This window comes from Crotalus tigris, unplaced genomic scaffold (genome assembly GCF_016545835.1).
Source record: "Crotalus tigris isolate CLP2741 ecotype Arizona unplaced genomic scaffold, ASM1654583v1 scf7180000018317.730465, whole genome shotgun sequence".
Taxonomy (NCBI): domain Eukaryota; kingdom Metazoa; phylum Chordata; class Lepidosauria; order Squamata; family Viperidae; genus Crotalus; species Crotalus tigris.
This window is the reverse complement of record NW_024096938.1, coordinates 360,330-378,924: the sequence shown is the minus strand read 5'-3', so window position 1 is coordinate 378,924 and position 18,595 is coordinate 360,330. Positions and strand designations below refer to the sequence as shown.

General features: G+C 43.5%; 1 pseudogene; it reads left to right on the top strand.

The window, feature by feature from the left end:
• The first annotated feature begins 3,385 nt into the window (after nucleotides 1-3,385).
• On the top strand, nucleotides 3,386-3,962 carry LOC120311104 (annotated as a pseudogene).
• The last annotated feature ends 14,633 nt before the right edge of the window (nucleotides 3,963-18,595 follow it).

Here is an 18,595-nt window from a genome sequence, read left to right as displayed (position 1 = left end):
CATTGAGCGAGGCAGCCACAAAAGTACCCCTGTTAGTGATCACAATGACTTATGACCCAAATTTAGGGCACCCTAGTGGTCATAAGCTGAGGACTACTTGTAGAAATCCAAAAGTCATCAGATTTGTGTAAAGTTTGCACTAGGCCAGGGGTAGGCAACCTTGGCTCTTTTATGACTCGTGGACTTCAACTCCCAGAATTCCTGAGCCAGCCATGCTGAGGGGAAAGGGAGAGGTTTCCAAGCTGACCCATGCTGGCTCAGGAATTCTGGGAGTTGAAGTCCACGAGTCATAAAGCGGCCTAGGCCTAGACCAGAGATAGGTAACCTTGGCTCTTTTATGACTCGTGGATTTCAACTCCCAGAATTCCTGAGCCAGCCATGCTGAGGGAAAAGGGAGAGGTTTCCAAGCTGAAGCATGCTGGCTCAGGAATTCTGGGAGCTGAAGTCCACGAATTATAAAAGAGCCCAGGTTGCCTACTCCTGCAGTAGGCAAAAAAAAAAAAAAAATCCAGGAAGCTGTGGTCAGAGTCCCATTGAATGTCTCTGAAACAATGATTGGGCATTTTCGGCATGGAGGTGGAACTGCTGCAAGCTGCTGGTTGCAAAGCCTGAAGCTAATTCAACGGAGTGGCGAGGAACGCAACTTGCTGCGAGAGGCTGATCCATTTTGCTTGTGCTGACCAAGCACAACCACTTCCTTTTTCACCAAAAGGGTGGGTTGGCAACAAACTATCAGGCCAAGCAAACAGAAACACACAAGAGGGAGTCTGCTCACTTCACTCAACAACCTTTGCAAGTAAGTAAACAAATGCAAACACATATGCTGGCGATCCTCAATTTACAACCACAATGGAGCCCAACATTTATGTGGCCAAGTGAGAAATTGGTTGAATTTTGCCCCATTTCACAACTTTTCTTGCTGCATTTGTTAAGTCAATCACTACAGTTATTAAATTACTAGCACGGTTGTTCAGCAAGTCTGGTTCTCCCATTGACTTTGGTTGTCAGAAGATTACAAAATGGGATCACATGACCCGGGGACGCTGCAACCGTCATAAATGTGAATCAATTGTGCAAGCATCTGAATGTCAGTCACGTGACCATGGGGATGCTGCAACAGTGGAAAATGGTCCTTTCACTTTTTTCAGTGCCATTGTAACTTTGAACGATCACTAAGTGAACTGTTGTAAGTTGAGGACTACCTGTACTTGCAACAGGAGGCCATGTCCCTCCCAAAAGTTTAGCAAGGTTGTCTTACAAGAGTTGCAGTCATCGCTCAGTGCCAAATCTGGGCTATGGGGGGGTGTGATCAAAAAATCCCAATGTAACTGCTTCAAAGGTTCTCAGGTGCATCTAGCATTGTGCGGGCGAGCATTATTGTGAACTAACACCACACTGCAAGTGGTGCCATAGAAAATCCCGCCAAATGTGAAGACGCCAAAGGAGTATGGCTAGCGAAGTTCATGGAGCGTAGTACGGCTAGTGAAGTTCATGGAGTGTAGTGCGACTAGTGAAGTTCATGGAGCATAGTGCGGCTAGTGAAGTTCATGGAGTGTAGTGCAACTAGTGAAGTTCATGGAGTGTAGTGCGGCTAGTGAAGTTCATGGACCGTGGTTCAACCATCAATTCAGAAGTCTACGGTGAAACGTTATGAAAATTCAGACGAGCCATCCATAACAAGCATAAGGGCATGCCGAGTTCTGGTGTGGTGTTGGTTCACGATAATGCTCGCCTGCACACTGCTAGACACACCCAAGAACTTTTGAAACAGTTCTGTTGGGATGTTTGAGCGACTACTACTAAGGAATTTCAAACCTTGCAAGACTTTATGACAAATGCCTCAATTAGAATGGCGATTATGTCAAAAAGTAATGTAATGTTGTAGTTTTGTAATGTGTATAATAAAAGTGAGTGTTTGTCATTGATAACCAACTAGAGGTTTATTTCCGAATTGCCCTTGTAGAAGCAGCCTCAATGTTGATCATTTAGTGGGGCGAGACTCCTTCCTCCTTCCTTGTGGAATAGTCTCCCAGAGCCCTATAGCTCTATTCCAGTGATTCTCAACCTTTTTAATGCCGCGACCCCCAACCAGTTGTAAGTTGAGAACTGCTCAATTGGTCGTAAGTCAAGGACTACTCAACTGGTGCAGCACCGTTTGCAGAATGGGACTTTTGGCGGGCTCAGCAGGGCAGAGACAGCCTGGACAATTCCTATTGGATTTTGAAAGCTAATAGAATTAGACTCTATTCAAGAGAGTCTATTCTATTGGCTTTCAAAAGCCAATAGAATAAAAGGGAGTAGCACAGCTAAGGAAAAGGGGAAAAAAATGGCGGACTGCGTTGTTTGGCAACTCCCGTGAAATGGTCGTTCGACAGGTTGAGAACCACTATTCCTTTCACTGCACAACCGAGTCCCAAATCCCATAGCTGGTTCAAAAAGATACCATGGTTGATGGCATCGAAAGCCACTGTCAGACCTGCCCCCATCTCATCCCTTAGGGAAGTAAAACTCTCGACACCATCTGAAGTGAAAAGGCACTTTTGCTAAGAGATGCTGATTGCTGGAGACTCAAGAGGAATCTAAAATTCCCACACACCGGAAGACTCAATACAGAACTAAAATCCCTGTTTTTCCCAAGCCCTCCCCCATTTCCCCTGCCCAGGGTCCCTCTGTGCGTAACCAACCCAGTGCCGCCGAGATGTGATAAGAAACTCTGAGGTGTTTGAGCTGGTGAAATTCCATACTCAGGGCAAACAGCCTTGAAGACGCCAGTGCCAGTACGAGCCGGATCCCAAAATGCTGTGTTCTTCCACAACCGTCCATTTCCCCCTCCCAATTTCCCATCGTAAAGATATACAGTGTTATTGCCCATTTGTTCTCCCCTCCCCCCAATTGATGACAGAATGCTGGCAAGGCGCCAAGCCGAAGCTGATGGAACTGACAGTGACCAAGAGGGCAAGGAGAACAAGGATGGAGGCATTACAGGTAGTCCTCAACTTAAAACAGTTCCATTTAGTGACCATCTGAAGTTACAACAGCACTGAAAAAAGTGACTGATGACTGTTTTTCACACAACTGTGGCAGCATGCCCAGGGTCATATGATCAAAATTCAGATGCTCGGCAACTGACCCATATTTATGAGTGTCCCGGGATCATGTGATCCCCTTTTGTGTACCTTCGGACAAGGAAACTCAATGGAGAAGCCAGATTCACTTAACAACCGTGTCACTAATTTAGTAACTGCAGTGATTCACTTAACAACTATGGCAATAACTGCAGTGATTCACTTAACAACTGTGGCAAGAAACATGATAAAATGGGGCAAAATTCACTCAACAACTGTCTCGCTTTTTTGTTGTCTTTGGCTCGGGGCACAGCAGTGTGATGGGCAAGTCTTGTGGACTTTGTACAGCCCGGAAGCTGCGCAGTCATCGCCAAGAACAGAAGTGTCATGACAAACAATATAAGAAGGCCCATCTGTGTACTGCTCTGAAAACCAACCCTTTTTGGGTAGCTTCCCATGCTAAGGGAATTGTCCTGGAAAAAGTTGGTGTAGAACAGACATGTCAAACTCGTGAAGTCACGTGACGTCGCGCAACATATCAGGATGGTTTTGCCTTTGCCGGCAATGGGGTGGGCGCAGCTTCCAAATGACGCCTCTGGCCCACGGGCCGGTAATTTGACACCCCTGGTGTGGAAGCTAAACAGCCAAATTCTGCCATTAGGAAGTGTGTTCGAGTTCAGCTTATCAAGAATGGCAAGACGATTACAGCTTTTGTTCCCAATGATAGCTGTTTGAATTTTACTGAGGAGAACGATGAAGTCCTGGTTGCTGGCTTTGGTCGGAAGAGTCATGCTGTTGTTGACATTCCTGGAGTTTGCTTCAAAGTTGTTAAATGTTCTCTGTTAATGTTCTCTGCTAGCCTTGTACAAAGGCAAGAAGGAGAGACCCAGACTGTAATTCCTGTGATGCTGTAAAGGGATCTAATAAATATTTTTGCTTTTTGTTTTAAACTCAACAAGAGAGTTCTTTATGCAGCCATGCTGGTTTCTTTTGAGAGCTGTTGTTTTTCCTCTTTGTTGGTATTGTGCTAGACTGTGCTTTTATTATCTCATTTTTCAAAATTTCCCAAGCTTCTTGAGTTGTTTTCCCCTTGAGGATTCTCATCCATGGAATCCTTCCCAAGCCCTCTCTACGTTTATTGAAATTAGCTCTCTTGAAGTCCAAGACTCTAGTTTGACTGTGTTCTATGGCTTGTGCTTCTATAATGTTGAATTCTAATATTGCATGATCACTTCCTCCCAGAGTTCCTATTAAAGTGAGAAGCTGGAAAAATACTGATTGTCTAACTGATTGTCTAACAGAAATTGTGGGTGAAAGGGAGGTTTCCTGCCTCCCAGACGACACATAAATTTAGAAGTGCCAGATCAGCCCAATATCCTGTTTTTAACTTTGCACATGATATATTGCAAACTGCCTACGTAGCTTTTCTATGTTAGAATAAGGAACTACAGAATATAACCATGTATGGAATATTCCATGATCAGGAAATAATTATGCATTAAGGAGTATAAGAATGTTCACCCATGGCCCTGTTCGGGGTTCAGACCCTTTTTGCTGTGATTAGCTCTCTGAACCTGCGCAATAAACTTCCCTTTCTCAAAAGAGCTGACTCAAGTCTCTCACTTCTACAACACTATGGCTTCAACACCTTCTATCATTTCATCTCTGTTAGTGAGAATTAGATCCAAAATGGCTAATCCCCTAGTTCCCTTCTTTACTTTTTGGGAGACAAAGTTGTCTGCTAGGTTTCTCTGGGCTCCAAGATCACCTCAGATGGGGACTGCAGCCAAGAAATTAAAAGACGCTTGCTCCTGGGGAGGAAAGCTATGGCAAATCTAGACAGTCTACTAAAAAGCAGAGACATCACCCTGCCAACAAAAGTGCGTATAGTCCAGGCCATGGTTTTCCCAGTTGCAATGGATGGCTGTGAAAGTTGGACCATAAGAAAGGCTGAGCACCAAAGAATTGAGGCCTTTGAACTATGATGCTGGAGAAGACTCTTGCGAGTCCCTTGGACTGCAAGGCGTTCAAACCGGTCAGTCCTAGAAGAGATCAACCCCGACTGCTCTTTAGAAGGCCAGATCCTGAAGTTGAAACTCAAATACTTTGGCCACCTGATGAGAAGGAAGAACTCACTGGAGAAGGGCCTAATGCTGGGAAAGATTGAGGGCAATAGAAGAAGGGGACGACAGAGAATGAGATGGCTGGATGGAGTCACTGGAGCAGTAGGTGTGAACTTAAATGGACTCCAGAAGATGGTAGAGGACAGGAAGACCTGGAGGAACATGGGGTCGCGATGGGTCGGACACGACTTCGCAATTAACAACAACAACAGGTTTGCCAGGAACCTGTTTGATCTTCCATTTGGTGCGGAGTTTGTCTCCCAATTGATGTCAGGGTAGTTAAAGTCCCCCATTACTATTGTGATGTGCTTCCTACATACCCTAGTTAGCTGACTAGCAAAAAGTTCATCTATTTCCTCTGTTTGGTTGGGTGGCCTGTAGTATACACCTATGGCAATGTCATTCCCCCCCCCTTTTATATTGACCCAAATGCATTCAAGACAGTTTTTATCATTGTTGTGCTCTATTTCTGTAGAGATGTAGTTATTTCTTATATAGAGAGCAACTCCACCTCCTCTTTTATTTGGTCTTTTTCTTTTAAATAATTTAAATCCCTCTAGCTGTGTGTTCCATGTGTGGGTTTCATTCCACCATGTTTCCGTAATGGCAACAATATCGTATCTGCCCTCATTAACCTGAAATTCTAGTTCACCCTGTTTGCTGTTCATACTCTGTGCATTGGTGTATAAACATTTGAGTCCTTTGTGGGTGGCCCTGTGTTTCCTTTCTACATAACCTGTGTGGTGCCTGAGTTCCCCTATTGTCTTACCACCTATTTGGTTAGTGCACTTTGTGTGGCACTTGCTATTAGAGGCTTCATTTTGCTTGATAGCAAGGTTGGTATTCTTGTCCACACACACATCTATGCTACATGCACTGATAGCCCTATAATTTTTAAATTGCCGGGGACAGGGTTGTTCCGTATCAATTAACTCCCTGTCCCCGCTGTTTAGTTTAAATTTCCCTCCAGAAAATCTGTGAATTTATAGCCGAGTAACTCAGTCCCTTTTTTTGATTGATGCAAACCATCTCTTTTGTACATCTTTTGATTGGACCAGCTACTGACATCGTGACTAATATATCCAAAGCCTTCCCCTTTACACCACTCCTTTAGCCACATATTGAATTGTGCTAGGCGCTGGCCTTTTCCGTTTTGCTCCTTATACACTGGTAAAACCTCTGAGAAAGTAAGCCTACAGCCTATTCTGCTAAGTTCCTTCCCCAAGCTCTGGAAATCATTCTGCACAGAGAGTACATCTTTTTGGGACAGATCATTAGTGCCAAGGTGTACAATAGCCTCCACATCACAGTCCTTTCTGCCATTCTTGATTATTTTAGAAATACGCTTCTTGTCCCTACTGGCAGTAGCACCTGGAAGACACCTGACCTCTTTCAAAGCCTCTGTGTCCTTTCCTACATTTACATCCCTTATAATTGAATCACCTACCAGAAGGTAGCTTCTCTTTTTGGGAGCCTTTCTATTCTTGCATGACTGATGTGCAATACCTGATTCACACTTCTCCCTGTCCAAATCTAGTTCTTCATCTCGGACCACAATCCCCTGCTTATTTGAGTTATCTTCACAAATACCTTTACCAGTCTCCTTAATGTCCCTATTAAGGTCAGCAAGGGCACTGTAGCTGTTGTGCAGGGACACAGTGAAAGCTTTGTGTTTATGGTTCACAGCTCTCACCCTGCCAGATCCCACGGTTGTCCACACTGCCCTTTTCCTGCGGGATCTTTGTGGTAAAGGGGGCTGATAGCAGGGAGGCTTACTAGAGTAGAGGGGCTGAACTGGACACCTATTTTCTGCCCGAAGAGCACGGATTACAGACCCTAGGTAAATGATCTGTCCTTGTAGGCTAGTGATTTGTTTACAGATAGGACAGTTTCCAAGTTTGAAAAGGGTACTGCGAAAAACAGCTGCAAAGCAGGTGTTGCACTGAACTAAGCCGGACATCTTAGATACAGGGGATGTCAGACACACTTGCCCTGAGTGTACTGCTACTGTTTGTGATTTTTAGTTATCTAATTATATAATTCGCGCGCCGTTAGGCGCGCGGGCAACTACTTTCCTGGTGGATTCTCCCAAAACTTACAGTTTAAGCAGCAGCTGGTGGGATGTAGCACGTTCCAGCAGCCCGACCGAAGTTGGAATGGGGTTTAAAGAGAGTACAATACACTATAAATATAATGGAGATCCAATCAGGGCCTTGCTACTTTCCTGGTGGATTCTCCCAAAACTTACAGTTTAAGCAGCAGCTGGTGGGATGTAGCACGTTCCAGCAGCCCGGCGAAGTTGGAATGGGGTTTAAATAGAGTATCAATACACTATAAATATAATGGAGATCCAATCAGGGCCTTGCTACTTTCCTGGTGGATTCTCCCAAAACTTACAGTTTAAGCAGCAGCTGGTGGGATGTAGCACGTTCCAGCAGCCCGAGCGAAGGTGGAATGGGGTTTAAATAGAGTACAATACACTATAAATATAATGGAGATCCAATCAGGGCCTTGCTACTTTCCTGGTGGATTCTCCCAAAACTTACAGTTTAAGCAGCAGCTGGTGGGATGTAGCACGTTCCAGCAGCCCGAGCGAAGTTTGAATGGGTTTTAAATAGAGTATAATACCCTATATATATAATGGAGATCCAATCAGGGCCTTGCTACTTTCCTGGTGGATTCTCCCAAAACTTACAGTTTAAGCAGCAGCTGGTGGAATGTAGCACGTTCCAGCAACCCGATCAGAGTTGGAATGGGGTTTAAATAGAGTAAACAATACACTATAAATATAATGGAGATCCAATCAGGGCCTTGCTACTTCCTTGTGGATGCTCACCAAACTTACAGTTTTAAGCAGCAGCTGTGGGAGTCGCACGTCCAGCAGCCCCAAAAAAAAAAAAAAAGCGAAGTTGGAATGGGGGTTAATAGAGTACAATACACTATAAATATAAGAATCCAATATCAGGGCCTTGCTACTTTCCTGGTGGATTCTCCCAAAACTTACAGTTTAAGCTGCAGCTGGTGGGATGTAGCACGTTCCAGCAGCCGGAGCGAAGTTGGAATGGGGTTTAAATAGAGTACAATACACTATAAATATAATGGAGATCCAATCAGGGCCTTGCTACTGTCCTGGTGGATTCTCCCAAAACTTACAGTTTAAGCAGCAGCTGGTGGGATGTAGCACGTTCCAGCAGCCCGAGCGAAGTTGGAATGGGGTTTAAATAGAGTACAATACACTATAAATATAATGGAGATCCAATCAGGGCCTTGCTACTTTCCTGGTGGATTCCCCCAAAACTTACAGTTTAAGCAGCAGCTGGTGGGACGTAGCACGTTCCAGCAGCCCGACCGAAGTTGGAATGGGGTTTCAATAGAGTACAATACACTATAAATATAATGGAGATCCAATCAGGGCCTTGCTACTTTCCTGGTGGATTCTCCAAAACTTACAGTTTAAGCAGCAGCTGGTGGGACGTAGCACGTTCCAGCAGCCCGACCGAAGTTGGAATGGGGTTTCAATAGAGTACAATACACTATAAATATAATGGAGATCCAATCAGGGCCTTGCTACTTTCCTGGTGGATTCTCCCAAAACTTACAGTTTTAGCAGCAGCTGGTGGGACGTAGCACGTTCCAGCAGCCCGACCGAAGTTGGAATGGGGTTTCAATAGAGTACAATACACTATAAATATAATGGAGATCCAATCAGGGCCTTGCTACTTTCCTGGTGGATTCTCCCAAAACTTACAGTTTAAGCAGCAGCTGGTGGGATGTAGCACGTTCCAGCAGCCCGAGCGAAGTTGGAATGGGGTTTAAATAGAGTACAATACACTATAAATATAATGGAGATCCAATCAGGGCCTTGCTACTTTCCTGGTGGATTCTCCCAAAACTTACAGTTTAAGCAGCAGCTGGTGGAATGTCGCACGTTCCAGCAACCCGACAAGTTGGATGGGGTTTAAATAGAAGTACATACACTATAATATAAGGAGATCCATCAGGGCTTGCGACTTTCCTGGTGGATTCTCCCAAAACTTACAGTTTAAGCAGCAGCTGGTGGTAGCACGTTCCAGCAGCCCGATCGAAGTTGGAATGGGGTTTAAATAGAGTACAATACACTATAAATATAATGGAGATCCAATCAGGGCCTTGCTACTTTCCTGGTGGATTCTCCCAAAACTTACAGTTTAAGCAGCAGCTTTGGGATGTAGAACGTTCCAGCAGCCCGAGCGAAGTTGGATGGGGTTTAAATAGAGTACAATACACTATAATATAATGGAGGATCCAATCAGGGCTTGCTACTTCCTTGTGGATTCTCCAAACTTACAGTTTAAGCAGCAGCTGTGGATGTGCACGTTCCACAGCCGAGCGAAGTTGGAATGGGGTTTAAATAGAGTACAATACACTATAATATAATGGAGATCCAATCAGGGCCTTGCTTACTTTCCTGGTGGATTCTCAAACTTACATTTTAAGCATGCAGCTGGTGGGATGTAGCACTTCCAGCAGCCCGAGCGAAGTTGGAATGGCTGTTTAAATAGATACACTACACTATAAATATAAATGAGATCCAATCAGGCCTTGCTACTTTCCTGGTGGATTCTCCCAAAACTTACAGTTTTTAAGCAGCAGCTGGTGGGATGTAGCACGTTCCAGCAGCCCGACCGAAGTTGGAATGGGGTTTAAATAGAGTACAATACACTATAAATATAATGGAGATCCAATCAGGGCCTTGCTACTTTCCTGGTGGATTCTCCCAAAACTTACAGTTTAAGCAGCAGCTGGTGGGACGTAGCACGTTCCAGCAGCCCGACCGAAGTTGGAATGGGGTTTAAATAGAGTACAATACACTATAAATATAATTGAGATCCAATCAGGGCCTTGCTACTTTCCTGGTGGATTCTCCCAAAACTTACAGTTTAAGCAGCAGCTGGTGGGACGTAGCACGTTCCAGCAGCCCGACCGAAGTTGGAATGGGGTTTAAATAGAGTACAATACACTATAAATATAATGGAGATCCAATCAGGGCCTTGCTACTTTCCTGGTGGATTCTCCCAAAACTTACAGTTTAAGCAGCAGCTGGTGGGATGTAGCACGTTCCAGCAGCCCGACCGAAGTTGGAATGGGGTTTAAATAGAGTACAATACACTATAAATATAATGGAGATCCAATCAGGGCCTTGCTACTTTCCTGGTGGATTCTCCCAAAACTTACAGTTTAAGCAGCAGCTGGTGGGATGTAGCACGTTCCAGCAGCCCGACCGAAGTTGGAATGGGGTTTAAATAGAGTACAATACACTATAAATATAATGGAGATCCAATCAGGGCCTTGCTACTTTCCTGGTGGATTCTCCCAAAACTTACAGTTTAAGCAGCAGCTGGTGGGATGTAGCACGTTCCAGCAGCCCGACCGAAGTTGGAATGGGGTTTAAATAGAGTACAATACACTATAAATATAATGGAGATCCAATCAGGGCCTTGCTACTTTCCTGGTGGATTCTCCCAAAACTTACAGTTTAAGCAGCAGCTGGTGGGATGTAGCACGTTCCAGCAGCCCGAGCGAAGTTGGAATGGGGTTTAAATAGAGTACAATACACTATAAATATAATGGAGATCCAATCAGGGCCTTGCTACTTTCCTGGTGGATTCTCCCAAAACTTACAGTTTAAGCAGCAGCTGGTGGGATGTAGCACGTTCCAGCAGCCCGAGCGAAGTTGGAATGGGGTTTAAATAGAGTACAATACACTATAAATATAATGGAGATCCAATCAGGGCCTTGCTACTTTCCTGGTGGATTCTCCCAAAACTTACAGTTTAAGCAGCAGCTGGTGGGAATGTAGCACGTTCCAGCAACCCGATCAGAGTTGGAATGGGGTTTAAATAGAGTATAATACCCTATAAATATAATGGAGATCCAATCAGGGCCTTGCTACTTTCCTGGTGGATTCTCCCAAAACTTACAGTTTAAGCAGCAGCTGGTGGGATGTAGCACGTTCCAGCAGCCCGAGCGAAGTTGGAATGGGGTTTAAATAGAGTACAATACACTATAAATATAATGGAGATCCAATCAGGGCCTTGCTACTTTCCTGGTGGATTCTCCCAAAACTTACAGTTTAAGCAGCAGCTGGTGGGATGTAGCACGTTCCAGCAGCCCGACCGAAGTTGGAATGGGGTTTAAATAGAGTACAATACACTATAAATATAATGGAGATCCAATCAGGGCCTTGCTACTTTCCTGGTGGATTCTCCCAAAACTTACAGTTTAAGCAGCAGCTGGTGGGATGTAGCACGTTCCAGCAGCAGCAGTGGAGATCCAATCAGATGCTAGCTTACAGTTTCCAGCAGCACGTTTCGAATGGGGTTTAAATAGAGTACAATACACTATAAATATAATGGAGATCCAATCAGGGCCTTGCTACTTTCCTGGTGGATTCTCCCAAAACTTACAGTTTAAGCAGCAGCTGGTGGGATGTAGCACGTTCCAGCAGCCCGACCGAAGTTGGAATGGGTTTTAAATAGAGTACAATACACTATAAATATAATGGAGATCCAATCAGGGCCTTGCTACTTTCCTGGTGGATTCTCCCAAAACTTACAGTTTAAGCAGCAGCTGGTGGGATGTAGCACGTTCCAGCAGCCCGAGCGAAGTTGGAATGGGGTTTAAATAGAGTACAATACACTATAAATATAATGGAGATCCAATCAGGGCCTTGCTACTTTCCTGGTGGAAACTAATAAAGATTATATCTTGTGTTTGCTGCTTCTTGTTTTTTTAAATATTTTATAAGATGTTCTGGAAGCCCCAAGGGGTAGACATTTCAGCAGTCACTCTAGATGACAGATAGAAGCTTTCCAGCCCATGGTCACTAAGTGAACTGTTGTAAGTCGGGGGCTACCGGTATGATTATAAAGTTATTTCCTATTCTATGATTACAAAAAAATCTCATTTTTTTCTATTATCCATTTTTTCTAATCATCAAACCACAAGTCATAAGTGCATTTTTTTCTCTTTCATGCAGAAAGCCTATAAGAGGTTTCCAGTCAACCATAAATGTAGCGCCAGGTACTCCTCAACTTTCGACTGAAATTGGGACAAGAATTTCTGTTGCTAAACAAGATGGTTGTTCATTGAATGGTACCAAATTTTATCACCATTTTTGCCACAGTTGTTAAATGAGTTCAGCTTCCTTCATTGACTTTGCTTGTCAAAAGCCATTTGGGAAAGTCACAGATGATCAAATCAGTGGTGGGATTCAGCTGGTTCCCACCACTTCGGCAGAACCGGTAGCTAATTTTTTTGTTGCCCAGGCCCAGAATGCAGCATCCACACAGAGAACCGGTTGTTCACATATCTGAATCCCACCACTGGATCAAATGATCTCGGATGTTGCAACCATCATAAATACACATCAGTTGCCAACTGCCCAAATTTTGATCTGCAACAGTTGTAAGTATAAGGATTGATCATAAGTCACTTTTTTCAGTGCCTTTGGAACTTTGAATGGTTGCTAAATGAATGGTTGCAAGCCGAGGATTATCTGTACTATCTTTTTTCTAATTAAAGAAGTTAATTTAGCCATCTCTGCAAGTTCTATCAACTTCATCAACTTTTCCTGCATCGTGAGTAGTTGTGGACCTTTCAGGCTAATTTTCCAGAGTGGGCCTGTGGGGGCTCGCTCTTTTTCAGGTCCTTGGGATGTAAACTAAGTACAGGCCTTCCCAGGCCTCTCATATTTTGCAATACAGCTAGCCCAAATCCTTGCTTGCGTTTCACAAACTAGTTAAAATCACCTTGTTCAAGCACAGTGTCGCCCTTTGGTTGTTCTTGGCACTTCGTAGGTTATGTGTTTCTACTTTTTTCTTTCATTTTTATATTGTCTATCTAAGCTTTTTGTTGGCTGCCTACAGTCTAACAGAATTGGAAAAGAAAGAAATGAACAAATATTTTAATGGCATGACTAACGAAGGCAAATATACGTGTCGCAGGGCAGGACAATGCTGCAGGATCCAAACTGGGTTGGTCACTGGGATCAGAGGTTTTCTTTAAAAGATTTCTTTAATGGCATTGCTCTGGTTGCATTCTACAATTGTTTGAATGTTAACATCCACTCAGAGTTTATAAACGTGAAGAGCAGCTCTGAGCTAAAACTAAACCAGACACGATAGGCTGATTGTTTCTAAGGCCATTTCATGGCATAAACAGCAAATGTGCTACAAACAAAATCTCTGTGGCTGCATCAGTTATGAGAAGCATACTTGTTATGCTGAAAGCTGGAGCTGTGTACAAGAGACACCTTACCTTAGGAAGTGTTCAAGCATGCATTTAGACTCCTGTTATACCCATTAAGTAGCTCACTGTTTAAAATAACAATGTCTTATATCTCTAAGCCTTGGTTCTTAACTAAAATATAATTCTAAAATGTTTGTTTTCAAAAATACTTAACTCATGAGGTAACTCCTATTTCTGTTCATAACTACTTTTCTCCTGTCAGTCTGATCTTTCTTCACTTTTGGATCTGAGGCTCGGGCCTGATTCATAAAGCATTCTAAATCACAATTTTGCTAATCATGGCTAAATAAATAAGCAATAATTAACTTGATTTGTGCCCTTTGTGACAATTAAGCCACAAACAACTAAACCGACATTTTGGTTTGGTGAAATATGTGAAGTCAATATATAGAATGTTTTTCCACCCTGTATACATATTTCTCTTTTGAAGATGCTTCAAATGTGCTTTCAATGTTTGAAATTTTCTATGTGAGGGTAATGTGGGATGTTGTCAGTGTAAAATTTAATAAGGGCTAGGGATGAGAAAAGTGCCAGTATTACAATGGGAGTGAAGTTGGAGTGTTGGATTTTGGTGCTTGGAGAACATACAATATGCCAACTGTATTATGCTGATATAACCCATCAGCTATTTCCTCATATCAGGGGAAAGGTATATATCTGAGTCCAACTGATAAATGTTAAAAGGATCCACAGTAAGAGCAGATTCATCATAAATAATTAACATGACTCGGTATTACTGGAGGCATTGAAGCACATGTCACAATGCTAGCCTTTTCAAAATAATTATTTTTACAAAAGCTGATCATAATGTTATCTTGATATTTAGGCCATATTTTGATTGCGAATCAAAATGGCAATCAGTTTATAAAAAAAAGCAAAAGTCCACCTTTGATTTCGGTTCAGATAAACTGGTGAGTTAGGAAACAGGCAGGCAGGTAGACAAAAGTTTGTGGCCATCATTATTTGTTAAATATTCATCAAAATAGGTATCCAGACCTGGAACCTTTGAGACAATTTGTACTATAGCTTTCATCACCTAATTATCGGAGTTGCAATTATTTACCTCATGAATAACACCTTTCTTTTACCGATTAACTCTCTGAACTTTATTATTGTTGTTGGTTCAGCTCAAAGCCAGCCCCCAGTTACATAAAGCATGCAATTTCAAAGCACAGTGGAAGATGTGCCACTATTTTTAATGCAAAGCATTCCTGGAACAGTGTTTTGAATTGGGCATTGAGGAAAAGGAATTAACTCTTCTCTCTCCATGTCATTTATAATAGCAGCCAAAGTAGAGGGGTCAAAAGAGGCAAAACGGCACTCGCGGCATGGCAGTCAAGCCCCACCCTTTTTCCCATGTGACACATGCACTCACCAAAGGGACGGGGCTTTGATTGCCATGCTGTGACCACCATTTTGTCTCTTGGGATACCCTCCTTGCTGGCACTATTGGTCATTTTGTACTGAAAATTGCTTCCCCCAAGGATGGTTTGTTCCATTTTTTTTCCTTGGAGGCCTCTGGACAAGTTCTCTGTGCAGGTCTCCTCCTTGGGATGTAATAGGCCGCTGCCACTTTCTGGTTCACTGGACTGGATGTGTAGCCTTGCAAAATGCGGGCCATATTCAATATGGCTGGATTTGATACGACCAGCATTCTTAACAGCATCTGAGGGGGAAAACTCCACTTCATTCAGGGGTAGGGGAACCACTCTATCAAAAAAGCCAGCAACATCACATGGATCCAGCCGCAGATCAGCCCTTGAGTGGCCTTCACATGCTAGGAGTGACCAGGATGTAACAAGTATGTGTCCTGGCTATCAGTTTCAAAGATCCTGTCCATTTCCTCAGGAATTATAGAATGAAACTCCTCTCAGCATAACCATACCTCCACTACTTGACCAGACAGGGTCCAAATATGAACAAATCTATTTTTTCTTCTTCATGCCTAGAATATTCTTCATAAGGTCCACAAGATGGTTCTGAGGCTTATCTGTGCCCAGCAAGGCGATCACCTGAAAAAGGGTCAGTTAACATTTGATCACCATGATGTAACCCTAAATGTGTGCTTTTGCATGTGCTCAGTCAGATTTGCTCTTCGTCTTCCTCCAACAGCACTCTAGGCATGTCTTCTGATGTTTCATCTCTTAGAAGTTATCAGAAAACCAATGAACTTCCCAGAGATCAGTGTTCAGTAAAAGGCCAAACTGAAGCTCTCGTTACCTATCCATTCCAGGTAGAAACTAAGGCCTCAGACAAAGAACCGACCTGATCATAGAATTATAGGCCTGGAAGGGTCCGTGGAGGTCTTCAAGTCCAATCCCCTGCCTATTCAGGGCAAATGGTTATTCTGTCATTTATTGTAGACCTCCAGTGATGGAACATTCATAGTTCCAGAAGGCCAGCTGTTCCACTGATTGTCAGGAAATTCCTCCTTGTTTCCAGGCTGAATCTTACTCTTATCCTCAGGAAAAACCCTAAGAACACCATAAAATTCCTTGGATCCATTAGGTACCTAGAATGGACCAATCTACTAGGCTGTGCCTCTGTGAGGAGAAGCTGCACCAGTAACTCAGGCAGGGATCAGAGCAAAATCTGACCATGAGAACAGTCTGATGATAATGCCCTACTACACCTTCAGATAACATCATAATTGTCCTGAGCAAACAAAAACAAAAGCAGATCTAATGTGTGACCTCCGGCATGTGTCAGGCCCTCAATAATTGGGCATAGTTGAAGGTTGCTGTGAACTCTTGACCTTCCCTGGATTCAACGTCACCCGAGGCAAGTTAAAATCTCCAAGGTCCATCAGCCTTGAGGAGTCCACTGCCAGCTCAGCAAGAGATTCCAGCAGCTCAAGCAGGGAAATCCCTGTGCAGCAAGGAAGCCAAAGGCAGCAGCATATCAACTGCTCTCTGGATCCCACTGTCAGCCATTTAGGTCCAGTTTTCTATGGCACAAAGCCTCTGAAGCCATCAAGACCTGCCAGATGATAACAGTCACCTCTCTTTCCCTGCCCCAGAAATTGCAGAAATTGATGACAAACAGAAAGCAACCTCAAGTCCACCTCCCAGCCTGATTTGGATCACTAGGATATTGTTGGGAGAGCAAAATGAGGGGAATCCTTGCACTTCTACCCAAAAGGCAAAATATAAATGTGATAAATAAAATTTACATTGAAAAACACCATGAAAGTTGGAAGCTTATATGAAGTGAAACACGCAACAATTGAATTGATAAGAGGAAAACCATACAGTACTAGCCTAGGATAGCCAAAAGGAGGAAACTGGTAGGACTTCTTCAGACTAGCACATTTCACGATGAAAAGCCAAAGCCTTTTAACAAAATGTGTTTGTTTATCGAAGTGCTATCAACCTCTCCTGAGTTTTGAATTATATATATAGTTTGTCATTCAAATTGCTGGTTGGTTTGCTGTTTCACAGAGCTTAAGCTATTGCTAATTCTTAATTCCCAAGGTAAACACTGACTAGCATATTATTTCTTAGACAGCCTACCTCGGTATGTCTGATCTTTGCTCCTTGCTCCTGGTCCCTTGCTGACCTTGTAAAGAGTACAAGTCCATTGTGCAAGAAATTATTACTTGCTTCTAGGAAGCTGTTGTGTTCTCTCTCTCTCTCTCTCTCTCTCTCCCATCCTCCCTCCCTCCCTCTCTCTCTCTCTCTCTCTACGTACATACAACAGACATACATACACACAGAGAGAGACAAACATGCACATATTGTGCTACATATAAAATATGGCAGAAATTTGCTGCTGTATTAACAGCATTAACAGCTTTGATTCACATCACTTCTTAAAGACTGGATTTGTGATCCTGTAAAATCATGGATAGTCATCACACTCCTAATAATTTTCAACAAGCTGCTATTCAATTAAGGGCATTTATTTGCAATTTTGAAAATATTATTCTTTCTGCTCCCCAGTCTGAGAAATTGTGTATATTCATCACATCCAACCACTTTTGAAAAGAGTAAGGCAAATACTTACAGTGAGGCAAAGTGTAATTCCTTTTGTCCCCAGACTGAAAAATTATGGCTATTTGTCATGTAACAAAACTTTTTTTTTTTAAAAAAAAATCTTTCCTAAAAGGTTTTATAAGGCAGGGGTGTCAAACTCAATTTCATTGAGGGCCGCATCAGCATGCGGTTGCCCTCAGGGGGGGCGGGGATGTGTGGCCAGGGTGGGTGCAGCCTACTGTGTGGGTGTAGATGGAGTGGGTGTGGCCTACTGGGTGGGCATGGCCAGCTCTACATCGTTCGCGTCAAGGGTGCCTGTGGGGGCCTGGACAGGAGTGGGACAGATTTGAGGGTCTCTGGCAGAAGGGGGTGGGACTGGGGCAAGCGCCAAGGCATGGTCCATTTCTTCATTCCTCAAAAAGGGTGACACCTCCCCAATATGCACCCATGGGCTGGTTCCTCTCTGTTTCCAGACAGCCTTGTGGAGCTAAGACTGAATGCATTTCAGCATAGATGGCCACCACAAAATTCTACATTGGCTCTCGGCCGGCCTGGGCCAGGGCCAAGGCAACGGGGGCTGTTCCCTCACTGTTTCCAGAATGGCTTCGTGGGCCACATGAAACCACTTCGCGGGCCGCATCCGTCCCCCGGGCCTTGTGTTTGACATAATTAAGCTATTTTTCAAAGCACCTGAAGGCAGGACAAGAAGCAAGGGGTGGAAACTAATCAAGGAGAGAAGCAACCTAGAACTAAGGAGAAACTTCCTGACAGTGAGAACAATTGATCAGTGGAACAGCCTGCCTCCAGAAGCAGTAAATGCTCCAACACTGGAAGTTTTTAAGAAGAGACTGGACAGCCATTTGTCCGAAATGGTGTAGGATTTCCTGCCTGAGCAGGGGGTTGGACTAGATGACCTCCAAGGTCCCTTCCAACTTTACTACTATTACTATTACTATATCTGTTATAAGGTGCAAAATTGTTTTTTTTCTCTCCTGGAACCTGGGAGTCATAGATTCATCTTTTTCTAGCCACAGTTGTTGGAAAATATTGTACTGCAGCTTGAAAAATACCTGGCCTATTAGTATAGATACTGACCATTCACTACAATGGCACTGAAAAAAGTGACTTATGATCATTTTTCACA